The sequence below is a fragment of the Trichosurus vulpecula genome, chromosome 5 (assembly GCF_011100635.1).
Source record: "Trichosurus vulpecula isolate mTriVul1 chromosome 5, mTriVul1.pri, whole genome shotgun sequence".
Lineage (NCBI taxonomy): Eukaryota > Metazoa > Chordata > Mammalia > Diprotodontia > Phalangeridae > Trichosurus > Trichosurus vulpecula.
Window position 1 is genome coordinate 231268128 of NC_050577.1, and position 14114 is coordinate 231282241.

A 14114-nucleotide genomic window follows, 5' to 3' on the forward strand; every position below is an offset into this window, starting at 1 on the left:
AACTTATGGTAAATGCTATAGACCATATTGGTATCATACTCTCAAAATTAAAACCTACACCCCTATTTGCTACTAATACTTAATAAACTAAAAAACAATGGAGTGACAAGCATGTGTCATAATCAAACTATTAGGTGGTTTTGCTTCATTGTTTTGGGGGCACGTTGCCATTTGGGGGGAGTGTATTATTTCAAGTAAAATATATCAATAAAGTATTTTAAATTTAAAAATAAAAATTGAGACCTAGGGAGCACAACAGCATCTTAAATTATTTGAAGTACTATAACTTGGAAGAAGTATAAAATTTGCTCCATTTGCCTCTAGGGGTCAGAAATCAAAGCAACATACAAAAATCAAAAAGAAATAGATTTAGGTTTGATGTCAGGAAGAACCAGCAATGAGAGATGTCTAAAACTGGGATGCATTCTCTCTGGAGAGAGTGGATTTCCTCTCTACTAGAGGTCATCAATCAAAGGCTGGATAATCCTTTGTCATGGACATCAGTTTGAGTCTATAGGGGGTTTGTGGTATCTATATGAGTGATTATTTTAAAAACTATCTAACTCAAGAACCCTCACTGATGGGCTTCATATCAACAATCAGCCAATAGACTTAATTAGTTCTGAGAAAGAGAATTACTGAGATTATAAAGTAAAAACTGTAGCTAAAACTCATTAACCCTACATACTTGGGGTGCATTCTTTCACAAGTACATATAGCATTAAACAGCAGAGTAGGCTAAATTTGAGTACATATTTATGTATAATGGTATTGAGGAAAATGTGTAAGATACATGTGTGGCAAAGGAAACTCCTAACTCTGTGATACTGCAGACTTTTAAATCCTTCTTTTCACCAAGTCCTCATCCAGCCCAATGTATTTGGAATATGTGCTTATCTTAGCAACAATAAAAAGTATTATTTCCATTCTGAAATTTTATGCACACACCTATACACACATATACACATTATATATGTATACATACATGCACATACACAATATACATGTGTATATATACCTATGAATACATATATATGTATGTATGTATTCACATATATATGCATATACGTATGCATGTATACATATATAGACACACATATAATATACACATATACAATATACATATATACATAATCCAGGTAATATCTACACATACACATACATACATATATACATATACATACACACACACACATATACCCCCTGGATATTCCTTTAGCACTGAATTATATTTGGTGTGACAGCTAGTAATATAGTCCATCTTTCAGTCAAGCTCAGTCAGCAGTGGTTAGCCACAGCAATTGAGTGTTGGGAAGCTACTTTCTTATTTAAATATTTCTCCATGTAGAGGGAGAATAACTATTTTTTAGTTATGAGGTTTTTTTTTTTTTTTGATCGAGAAATCCTATCTCATGGCAATAAATATATGAGGGAAATGGTCAGGAGTGCCCAGTGGATTCTCCTGCAACCTGGGGAGGTCTACACATAGAATGTCAGAGAAGAAAGAGGATTGGACTTTGAGGCAGGAGGCCAGATCAAAATCTTAACTTGATAGTTCATCTAAAGGAGGTGAACTGAGGAACGCAGCTTTCATATACTTTTGATATTTTAAACTACATTTGACTACAGAAATAATACTTATGATATTTCCAAATCATTTTTTGCCACAAGCTAGAATGCTTTAATATCCATGGAATAATAATGAGCTGAGCTGGAAGAGATCTAAGAAGTATTCTAGTCCCACATATTCTTGAACTGGAATCTCCTTTCTATAACTTCCCCAATGGGTCTTTGTTTATCATAACTTTTATCCTCTTCACTATACTGATCATTCTCTTTCACATTGTGGCACATGGTACCACATTGGTGTTGAATAGAATAATAACTCCTGTTATCGATAGACATTTAAGGTTTTCAAAGCTCTTTCCTCACAACCACCCTGGAGATAGGTAGTATGAGTATTATTGGTCGCATTTTACAGATGAATCAACATAGAGGTTAAGTGACTTGCCAGTGGTTACACAGGGAGTGAATGTTTAGGGCAGGATTCCAAGCAAGGTCTCATCTCGGTCCAGAAACCATTGCACACATTCTCTATAGAAAACAAAGATATTTTGTGCATTTGAAAGGGTATTCCTAAAATATTCTAAGGCAGCTGTTCTCATGGTGTTGTCTGGTGACCTCTGGAAGTCCTGAAGACAGTTTCAGGGGGTCTGTAAGGTCAAAAGCATTTTTATAATAATATTAAGATATTTTAATTCCCAATAGGTTATCAATATCTATAACCTATACAAGCAAAAAGTCTTGGGGGGGGGAATTGTTCTCAATAAGTTTTAACGTTGCAAAGGAATTCTGAGACCAAAAAGCTAAAAAAAACTTGCTGTTCTATGGGGTCCTTCAAAAAGAGTTTGAGGAGGAAGAATAAAAATGCCATGCAGACAAAACATTCCAATGTGATCACTAAAATAGCAACAACCTCTTCTCCACCACAATGTTAGTAACTGATAATGTCAAAAACAGTACTTGCAGAAAAGCATTTCAAGAGATTGATTTTAGCTTAGTCATGAACAGGTTTGAGTGTTGAGGTGTTGCTACCTACACCTTTAGATACTGACTTGTTCTGTTCCAAAGTGTTGTCTATTGGGTTATGGATCTTTGATGAAATTACCCAACAATTTCTGATACCCAGTGCTGCTGCAATATAACTATTTCAAATTAATTGCTTTCTTGAACATGTAGACCAATATAGTCTTAATATTTAACATATGAAATAGAACATTAATGATGATTTTACAAGATTTTCCCCCCAGATGTTCCCATTTCAGCTTTAAATATAACACTCCCAAGAAGTACTCGGCAGCTGTATGTATTAAATTCTTTTATAAGCAGTTTCTTTTCCAGATGCTGACTACTTTTAAAAGTTAAATATGATTAAAAAGCTTTTTTTGTGGTCACTGAGTGCCCTTTAATAGGCAATATTTTTTTTAAAATGTGGCTGTTTTTTCAGCCACTGATCAGCTCTTATTGTTAAATATTTTCCCTTCATAAATATTTGCTTTTCTTTGAGCTGCATAGGCAATAAGTTCTTTAAAACACTCATTCAGAAATTTTAAAATAAGGGAAAAAATATTTCAAGAAGTGGCTCTTTTTAAAACCACGGATAGGGCTTAACAATAATAATTTACAGAATGCCACAATGAACAAGTTGTTCTAAGCATAGTTTTGGATTAAATAGATATTTCAAAATTCTACAGTTTTAGCTATCAAGTAACTATTAAGAGGAGCCAATATATAACATATTTATACGTAAAGTGATATTATTTACAGCAGACTCTGTTGCAGGTCATCTTTGATGCCACTGAAATTACTTGAATTTTCCAAAAAAATTGTGTAAGGAACTATACAAAATTATCGACTTTTGGAAGTCTATGCCCATCTAAAGGTTGATAGAGGGAAGAATTTTGCACAGCAACATGTCAAGAGTACCTGAGGAGAGAAGAACTGACATCACATTGTATGGTATTTCTCAGCTTACATCCTTAGGGTTGAATATAGTGAAATCTTTCTTTGGTCAACAATGGCAGGCTTAGGATGGCATCGATAGTGTTTTAAGCCAATGAAATCTGGCAGGATTAATTCATTTTCTGGTTGGCTATGAAAGGAAAAGGCCAGAAAGAGGGAGGATAAAGAAGAAAAAGAGAATATCTTCAAATCATTGCTCATCAGTATAATGATAGTGAGGATCATCAATTTAGAGCTTTTTTAAAAAAAATTTCCCCCAATTAATTAATTAATTAATTAATTTTTAGCTCTCAACATTCACTTCCATAAGTTTTAAATTTTCTCCCCCTCCCTCCCTCCCTCATCCCTCCCCAAGTTGGCATGCAATCTGATATGGGCTCAACACATACATTCCTGTTAACCGCATTTTCACCTTAGTCATGTTGGATAGAAGAATTATAACAAATGGGAGAAACCATGAGCAAGAAAAAGAAAACAAAACAAAAAAGAAAATAGTCTGCTTCACTTTGCATTCTGACTTCACAGTTTTTTTCTCTGGATGTGGATGGCATTTTCCATCATGAGTCCTTTGGAAATGTTTTAGGTCCTTGCATTGCTGAGATGGGCTAAGTTTGTGAAATCAGTTCTCACACACTGTGGCTGTTACTGTGTACAATGTTTTCCTGGTTCTGCTCACTTTACTCAGCATCAGTTCATGTAAGTCTTTCCAGGGTTTTCTGAAGTCTGCCTGTCCATCATTGCTTATAGCACAATAGTATTCCATTACATTCATATATACCACAGCTTGTTCAGCCATTCCCCAATCAATGGGCATCTCCTCAATTTCCAGTTCTTGGCCACCACAAAGAGAGCTTCTGTAAATACTTCTTTGTACATGTGGGTCCATAAATTTAGAGCTTTAAGGAAACTTGGAGTTGATGTTACTGATCAACTTAAAATGAATCAACCCAAGCCACATTTCACATGGTACTGTACCACTTTGAATAGGATTTCAATAATCACAGAGATACTACTAAGCTACGTAAAGAAACTAGAATCTTATGTAATTTTGAAAAATTTTATTTTGGACTAGCTATAGACAGAAATATGGACTTACATACAGTCATAGGCTTGAGGCAGCTTATCCAGAGCCATGAATTGCGCTCTGGGCCTGAAGTCAGAAAAACCTGGGTTCAAATGCCATTGTAGATACATTAGCTAAATGACTTCGGGCACTATAAACCTCCTCAACTCTAAAAGGGGTATAGTAATAGCACCTACCTCACAGGGCTGTTGTGAAGAAGAAGATAATATGTGTAAAACAGTTAGCATAGAACATGGCACATAGTAGGCATTATATAAATGCTTATTTCCTTCCTTGACTGTCTCTGTAGCCATAACTATAGATTTATATAGAGCTAAAGCTGGAGATAAAGATAGAGTTAGAGCTACACAGATGACACAATGCAGTTGATAGAGTACCAGCCTTGGAATCAGGAAGGCCTGGGTTCCTGTTCCTCATTTTGACACATATTGGCTCTGTGATCCTGGGCAAATCACTTAAACACACGGTCCTTCAGGACATGCTGTACAACTAGAAATTTCAGAGAAAGTACTAACTGGCATCATGAGAGGAAGGTTGCTCAACAGCAGTTCTCTATGCTAATGAAATCACAGGCCCAGTCCTATCTTATTTTAAGTTCACAGACCTTAGATTAAGAAACGTCCATTATATATGGATGATTTGACAAGGCAGCTGGTCTAGTAGATATAGACCTGGCCTCAGAATTAGGACGACCTACACTGACACATATTGACAGTGGTACCCTGGTCAGGACACTTAATTTCTTGGTGCACCAAACAGCTTAAACTAGAAGTTGCAGAACATTTAAGGATTAGTAGAGATATTTCCTCAACAGGAGCTCCATATACTTATGAAGTCTATACCTGAATGTGTATAAAACATTCACATACACATATATAGACAAGCACGTACACACATACATATATACACACACAAAATGTGTACACAAAGCCACATATGCGTGCATATCACATGGGTGTGCAATGCAGGCCTGCAACAATACATATCTGTGTATGTATATACCTGCATGCATATCCATATACAAATGTGTATGTACACATGAATGCATTCATGTATAAGTGTTTGGACATATATTTATATAGACATGTATATGAATTGTCTAATCGGAGGCACTTAAATTTTTTATGTGGTGGACCTTTGGCAGTCTGGTGAAACCTTATAGACCTTTTCTCACAATAACATTTTTAAATGTTTAGATAAAACACATAAGATTATGAAAGAAACCAATTATTTTGAAATATGGTCACCATTTTTTTAAGTTTATAATCCTTACATTAAGAAACTCAGATACAAATAATAATTTATTAAAGATATGGGATCAGATGAATTGTATAAATGCATGATGATGTACTTTGGAAGATAGAGGACAGTACACCCATGTACTATTCTATTTATACACTATCCCTCTGTTTGTTAGAACTGCCTCCCTCCTGAAATCATCAAATTATCATTTATGTACTCATCTATTTATAGCTTCTGTTACCTAAGTAGAGGGTGAGCTCCTTGGGGCAGGGGCTGTTTTTCATTTGGTCTTTGTTTTCTCCGTTCCTAGCACACCTAATAAATACAGGATTGGACTGGATTGGAAATTTCAAGACAATATGAGCACACTATGTTGTATAAAGTACTTTTGTGTTCTAGATATTTGAAATACGTCTTTACTATGTAATATATATTTATTTTATTTCAGTTGCTTTTTCTGGTACTGTTTTCTAGTTCTATAGCTATGATTTTATCAATATTTCTGTTATAAAGCAAATCCATTTCTTAAGAGGTTTATAGCTCAACCCTCCAGAACCACTATGCTTTTTGTACTCAGGGTAAAATGTCAAAATAATTTAACTACATATGTTATTTTAAACTTTATTTCATTCCTACAGAGCAGAACACTCAGGGTCTGTTGGGATTGTCTGATGTTTAATCAGATAGAGACACAACCAATAATGGAGTGGATGTGTATTCACATCAATAAAAGATCCCTCTAACAAGTCACAAAATTAAATCAAATCCATAATAAGAGATATTTCTAACCAATAAAGAATGTCTTTGTAGTCAGGAAATGTGGAAAGACTTGGTTGTCATGCCCTAGCCTTTAAAATGGTACTGGCACATGTTCTAGCAACTTTTATCAGAAAAAAAGAAATAATTTTTTTTTTGTAGAGTGTTAATAGAGCTGAATATGACAGTACTAAATACACAGGAATCATTCTATAAAGACTTGATGAATAAAGCACTACTTTTCAAAACTAAGTTCTCAGCTTATTTTCATGTAGATTTTTAATAACTAAATCGAGGTTAGAATAGTGGTGGGAAGGAACGTGTATCTGGTTTCAGAGAAGCTGGGCTAACTCCTGACTTTGTTACTTATTGCTTCTGTGACTAAGGAGCAAATTGCTCAACCTATCTGGGTCTCAATTTTTCCAGGATGAGATTGTACTGTTGAGGATTTTTTCAGCACTTGAATTTTTAAAAAAAATTTTCTTTTATAAGACCTTACTTTTATGGTGGTAATAGATCATCTGTTTGTATTATTTACAGTTTTGCTACCTCTTTTCTCTTGGGGATGTTACAGTACAACTTAAATTAGAATCAATTTGCCTGGGTTCTATTTTAGCTCTACCTTTAATTAATCTTACTGTTTTGGCAGAGGTGGGAAACCTGCGGCCTCAAGGCCACATGTGGTCTTCTAGATCCTCAAGTGCAGCGCTTTGACTGAATCCAAACTTCACAGAATAAATCTCCTTAATAAAAGGATTTGTTCTGTAAAGCATGGGCTCAGTCAAAAGGCTGCACCCAAGGACCTAGAAGACTACATGTGTCATCAAGGCTACAGATCTTCCCCACACCTGGCTTGAGTAAATCATTTCATCTTTCAGAGACTTAGTTTTCTATTTGCTGAAGGAATGCTTCCTATATACAAAGTCTGGCCTACTTAGTGCGAATATTTGAAATGAATCTATGGTAGAAAGAAAGAAAAAGGTTTCAAATGAGGAAAATAATTCCCCTTCCTCAATCTATTTCCTGACATGATGCCATAAAACTCAAGTCATAAACACAAACACACAAAAAAGACCCACACATGTGTATACATATACACCTACATGTACCTATGCATATACTTATCTATCTATCTATCTATCTATCTATCTATCTATTGTCTCCCCTATCTCTATCTATTTCTGTCTGTCTATCTATCTATCCATCTATCTGTCTGTCTTTCTCCTCTGTCTCCTCTGTTTGTCTGTCTCATCTATCTATCTATCTATCTATCTATCTATCTATCTATCTATCTATCTATCTATATCTCCCCTATCTCTACCTATTTCTGTCTGTCTGTATATCTGTCTATCGATCTACCCTATCTACAATCTACATAGCTCCAGAATCTTCGTACACCTGGCTTATGCAGAGACATTGAGGAATTCTTAGAGGGGGAGCCACAAATTGAACTGATGCTGCATGCAGGATCAATGCAAGTGTAGTTGGCTCAATAGTAGCCTCTGAAAGTGGTAAAGATAATTTTGACCATTTGTACCAACTTCTCTTCCATGTGTGGTATTTTTTTCTGTATTAAAAAATTATTCTGTACTTATCTAACTTGAAAATTACTACATTGTAAAAAATATTTTCTCATTAGAATAAGGGCTGATGTTTGGCAACATGGAGGAGTCAGCAATCTTCATCTTTGTCTGCCTTCTGTACCACATTTGTTTGTCATAAGATCATAGATTTTTGAGGTGGAAGCCACCTTAAATGTTAGCTAGTTGAATTCCCTCATTTTATATATGATGAAATCAAGGCTCAGTGAATTTAAATGATTTGCTTAATCTCACACAATGATAGAGGTGGAATTTGAAGTTAGGTTCCTCTGACTCCAAATACACTATTCTTTTCACTATGCACGTGATCCAACTCATCCTCCCCTTCTTTTTTTTCCTCTCTACTCTAGTTTTTTTGTTTCTTTGTTTATTTCATGTGTAGTCTTATTTTAAATATTATTTTTTATTTGCAAGAGAAAACTTGCGTATTAGATCAAGTTGAAATGCCCTCATAGTTAAAGATATAGACTGATATCACACAGGATTTGAAGATATGCACAATCCCTACATCAAATGAGGAAACTATTCATTCCTAGCAGTACAAGTATTACCTCTTTAGGACTTACCGTGGTCACATGGCACATACTCAAAATATGACATGATTTTCTCCTTTGGAGATACTCTGCTTTGGTAATTAATGGGGGGGTGGCATTAGCAGGTTAGAAAGGATTCCACTCTCTTTAGACTCAAGTTAATGGCAGCAGGAAAAAAGAAAGCAAGAAAGGAAGAAAGAAAGAAAGAAAGAAAGAAAGAAAGAAAGAAAGAAAGAAAGAAAGAAAGAAAGAAAGAAAGAAAGAAAGAAGGAAGGAAGGAAGGAAGGAAGGAAGGAAGGAAGGAAGGAAGGAAGGAAGGAAGGAAAGAAGGAAGGAAGAAAAAGAAAAGGCTTAGCAAATTTCTGAGGAGTGTAACTAGTTTTTCCCTAGACCATAACATTAACTTAGAAATCAACAAAATTCAATCTCTTTCAGAAACACTAATAGAATGAGCCAGCACAAAGATAAATTAATCCAGATGTTCTTAATTGCATATCATTTGTACCAGTATTGGAAAATGCTAGACAATCTAATGAAGTGTGTGTTGTGTTTTTTTTTGTTGTTGTTATTACGTTGTTTTAATCCGGAGAGGACCAGGAAGTTGTGGCTGCTTCATTCTTCTCAAAAATGATAGTGTAAAAGTGTTTGACAAGAATCACACAAAGGACCATTCTATAGATTTCCTCTTTGCTCAATTCTGAGTTATAATATTGTCCATCACCTCTAGCACAAACCCTCCAATTGTGGAGAATTGTGAGTTGTCTTTGCGAGGTGGATAAATGACCTTTGAACACCAAACTCATTTCGTCTGAGAGCACAAATGAGTTGAAAATTCTAGCCTATATTTCTAATGCTGAAATACTACTGTATTGACCTGCCACATTTCTTTCTTTCTTTTTTTCAATTCCTGTTTCTTTTATGTTCTACTTATAACCACATTGCAAAAAGGTAACAGCCACATTCCCTGGAGAATGTATTTTTAAAAGTCAGGAAATATGAAACACCACATGAACAATAGTGCTATGGAAATCATTTTGAGGTGTGACGCTGACAAAAGCAGGACATTTGAAATTTATTTTTATCATCTATAATTCACATTAAATAAGAAGCCAGTTTGGAGTGAGAACTACCATATTAAACTCTTCATGTCAGCTCTTAATGTCCAGGTGGTTGTAGAGCAAGGAAAGCATCATTTCTTTCTTTTTTATTTGGCATGCCTCTTATTTAGTTTTTTCAAAGGGAACAGCGGGTATTTTTCTTCTGGTTCACTTAAATAGCCAGTTGACATAAAAAGAGCTTTTAAAAATATTCAAAAGGAAGAAAATTTCACAGAAGCAATCTTTATTTATATATGGGAGATGAAAAGTAGGAATGAAAAGTTCTGTCAGCAGGAGCTAGGATGGATGGGAGTAGGGGTGCTATGTTTTGGGGAGATGAATTTCTTGGCTATCTGGTGCTCAATGAGTTATTCTCTGAGAGTATAAACAAATTTAAATTTTAGAATAAGTAATAATGGCTAATAATAATAATAAACTAAGATTTATATGGTACGTACTGTGTGCCAGGACTGTGCTAAGTGCTTTACAATTATTAGCTCATTTTATCCTCATAACAACCCTGGAAGGTAGGAGCTATTATTATCCCATTTTATAGATGAAGAAACTGAGGCAAACAGAAGTTAAGTGACTTGATGAGGGTCACACAGCTAGATTCACACTCAGGCCAGATTTGAACTTATCTTATTAATTCCAAATGCAGCACTCTACTTACTGTGCCATGTAGCTGCCCTAATCAAGAAAAGATCTTTCATATATTCGTTCACTCATTAATTCAACAGAATTGATTAAACACTTAATGTGTGCCAAGGCTGGGTTAGTCCATCTTTGCCTCCAGCAGTAATTCATTGATCAATGTACCAGACAGTGTGCTAGGTATGGAGGACACAATGAGTTCCAAGTCAGTGCTTTGCCTAGAAGAATTTATGATTTCAGAAATTCTAAGGGAGATAGAAGAATGTCTCTGAACTCATGGATCTTATAATCTAGTTGGGAATTAATAGAATCTTAGCATTTGAATGATATTCAGAGGATACTTTGCTTTAAGCTGCTACCAAGAGGTGAATGTTAGTGGGGATTTAAAAAACATTGGGTATCAGAAACTTTTTTTCAAGAAGTTTAGCAGTGAAAGAGAGTTATAAAATAATAATTAGATTGGCTAGAATAACTGAAGGAATACTTTTTTATTTGTAAAGTTTTGGGAGATCTGAGAATGATTGTAGGTTGATAAGAAGGAGGCAGTGGCAAAGCAATTGGTAATGCTTGAGAGAAGGAATGATCTCCTAAGTCAAGTTCTAGAGGAAGCAAGAGAGAAATAGACCAAGGATAGTATTAACCTTCTTCAGGCATAAGGATTCCTCTTCTAGGACCTGTGGGAGGAAGGGCAGAATCCATGAACCTACCAAAAATGTAAAAAAAATTATTGATATTTTACATTATTGTCACTCCTTTACCAATATAATCTCTTGTAACAATGAAAAGCAGTTAAACAAAATTAAGATTATGTCTGACAACATATATATTTATATACACAGATTTATGTATATGCATATATGTGCACACATATACAGATATATATATACCAATATATGCATTTATATTATATTGTATTTTATATTGTATTGTATTGTATCATATCATATAGCATTGCATCGCATCACATAGCATCACATCGTATTGCATTGTATTATATCATATTGTATCATATTATATGTGTTAATAATTTCATATATCTACCTATCAATCCATCCATCTATCTATCTATTTTTTTATCTATCTATCTATCTATCTATCTATCTATTTCTGGCCATATCATCCACCACCTCTCTATAGAAATGGAGAAAAAATATTTCATTCCCAGGTCTCTGTAAACTACTGGAATTCTGATTTTTAAAATTTTTGTTTTCCTTTATGGCATTGTAATCATGTATATTATTCTCTTGGGTTAATTTTCTTCACTCTAAATGAGTTCATATAAGACTTCTTAAGTTCTTAAGGTTGTTTTTGTGACACAAAAATATTCCATTGGATTTATATATCACAATTTGTTCAGTCATACTTAATCATCCCATTTTTTTCAATTGTTTTTGATACCTAAAAATGTGCTATTATGCATATTTTTTTTAGTGCACATGAGAGCTTTGTTTCTGACTTTGGCATCCTTGGGATATATATACTGCTTTGCCAAACAGTATGAACAATTTACTAACTTTTCCTTATCATTCAATCTTGCTTTTTTTTCAGAGCATTTAGACCAATGCATAACTTTCCCAACTCCTTTGTCTTCTGACAGTGCTTCCAACATTGGCTATTGCCATCTCTTATCCACTGGTTGCAATCTTCTGAATGAAATAGGAGGATAGTTTATCTATAATAACAGTTAGGGGCAAAGGTGTGGTTGGGGCTAAGAAAAGGGAAGAAAATGCCTGAAGATGTTATCATAGGGAATGATGTCAGAGTTTGATAAACAGATTAAACTGATTATAGGGCAGCATCAAGGGCTCAGCTGGTTGAGGTTGTGCATAAATTTAGAGTGTGTGAAATCAGCTATATCTTGTGAATTTGTCTTTTGATGCTCAGAAGCCTTAGTTTATGAGTGGAGAAAAAATGATAGGGATTACTAAAGGATAAATATTTCCAGATCTAGGAATGTTAGAAAATTATAGAGCAAAAATTTAGAAGGGAATGTCCACCAAAACATGAAAATGACTATGTATACAAGCAAGAGCAGATCAGATAGACTAAAATCAAATTATCCCAGATTAAAGCTGGAAGAGACCTTAGAGAGTATCTAATCCAACCTCCTTATTTTATTTTATGTATTTTTTTTGGAGGGGAAAGGCAAAGCAATTGGGGTTAAGTGACTTGCCCAAGGTCACACAGCTGATGTCAAGTGTGTGAGGCCGTATTTGAACTCAGGTCCTCCTGACTCCAGGACCAGTGCTCTATTTACTGTGCCACCTAGCTGCCCCCAACCTCCTTATTTTGGAGGCAAGGAAACTGAATCCCAGAGAAGTTAATTGACTAGATTTAAATTCAAGCCTTCCTGATGCTAAGTATAGCACTCTACTCTCTGTGCCATGCTACCTCACCAGGACATGGTGGGGCAGGGGGTGTCAAGAAACCATAGGTTATCATAAAGGTAAAGTATGGACTTAATATGAATGTACAAGAAGTAGAAAGATAGAAGTCTATGATTAGAGAGTGGAATTGAAGAGTTCTGAATCTTGGAAGTATTATGGTTCTGAGAAATGTTGAGGTCTAAGATATGACTGAAGTTGGGTAGAGAAATATGTCATTAGAGTTGAATAGATCAAACGATATCAGATGGTCAGATTATTAAAATGATCTTCAACATGAATATTGAAGTCCTCTGGTACAATGTCTGGAGATGTGAAGGAGAGAAAGAAGAAATCAATAAGGAAGTTGGGAGAATGACATGATATCAACAAAGATGAGTAACGAGATGAGGTAGAATGACTTTCAAAAGGAGAAAGGTCTTTGAGGGGTGGCTCTATAGGAAATAGCCATGGAGAGCAAAGAGTATGTTCTCCCCTGTCTCTGAATTGAGGCTAGTGAAAAAACTCTTGGCTTCCAATGGAAAGGAATACAAAGGATGTGATGTATTCAGGAGAGAGTCAAGTTTTCATTCAAACAGGCAGTGGAAGTAATGGTGCTTAAAAGGGTTGAGCTTTCCTTTTGTTTAAAGGAGAAATGATGGGTTATAGAATCTGGGAGCTCTCTTGAACTCTCCTTGAATCTTCTGTCTTGATCTGGCCTTTGCCTGAGGCGATAAGCCTTCCATTATTGCTAGGCCAAAATTTCTGTTACCCTTAAACTAGCCTAGCCCTGCATTGTCTATTACCTCTGGATTGCCTCTGGCTACTTCCTACCCTTGATCCTATCAAAATCCCATTCTCTTGGTTCCTGGAGTCTGACCTCTAGTCACCCCAGTCCTATCAAGATCCTCTTTAGACTCCTCCTCAAGACCCTCCCTATACCCTCCTCTAGTCACCCCAGACTATTTGACCACTCCAAGATCCCTCCCATAATCTTTCTGTATATGTCTCATCTTGTCTCCATGAAGGCACTCAGATTCAATCTAGCTCAGCTTAGATTCAATCTGGCCTGCTGGCATTAGCATCACAAATGCCTAGGCTCCCTAAGAGTCTACCCAATATGACAAATCTTTAATAAATTCTGTTTTTCTTTGGCTGAAAAAAATGGTTGAGCTTTGAAGATATGTTTAGGTTTCAAAGGGCATAGCAGAATGGGTTGAAGAATGGTGGGAATGGATTGGAGTGTCTAGGGTAGTGTAGGA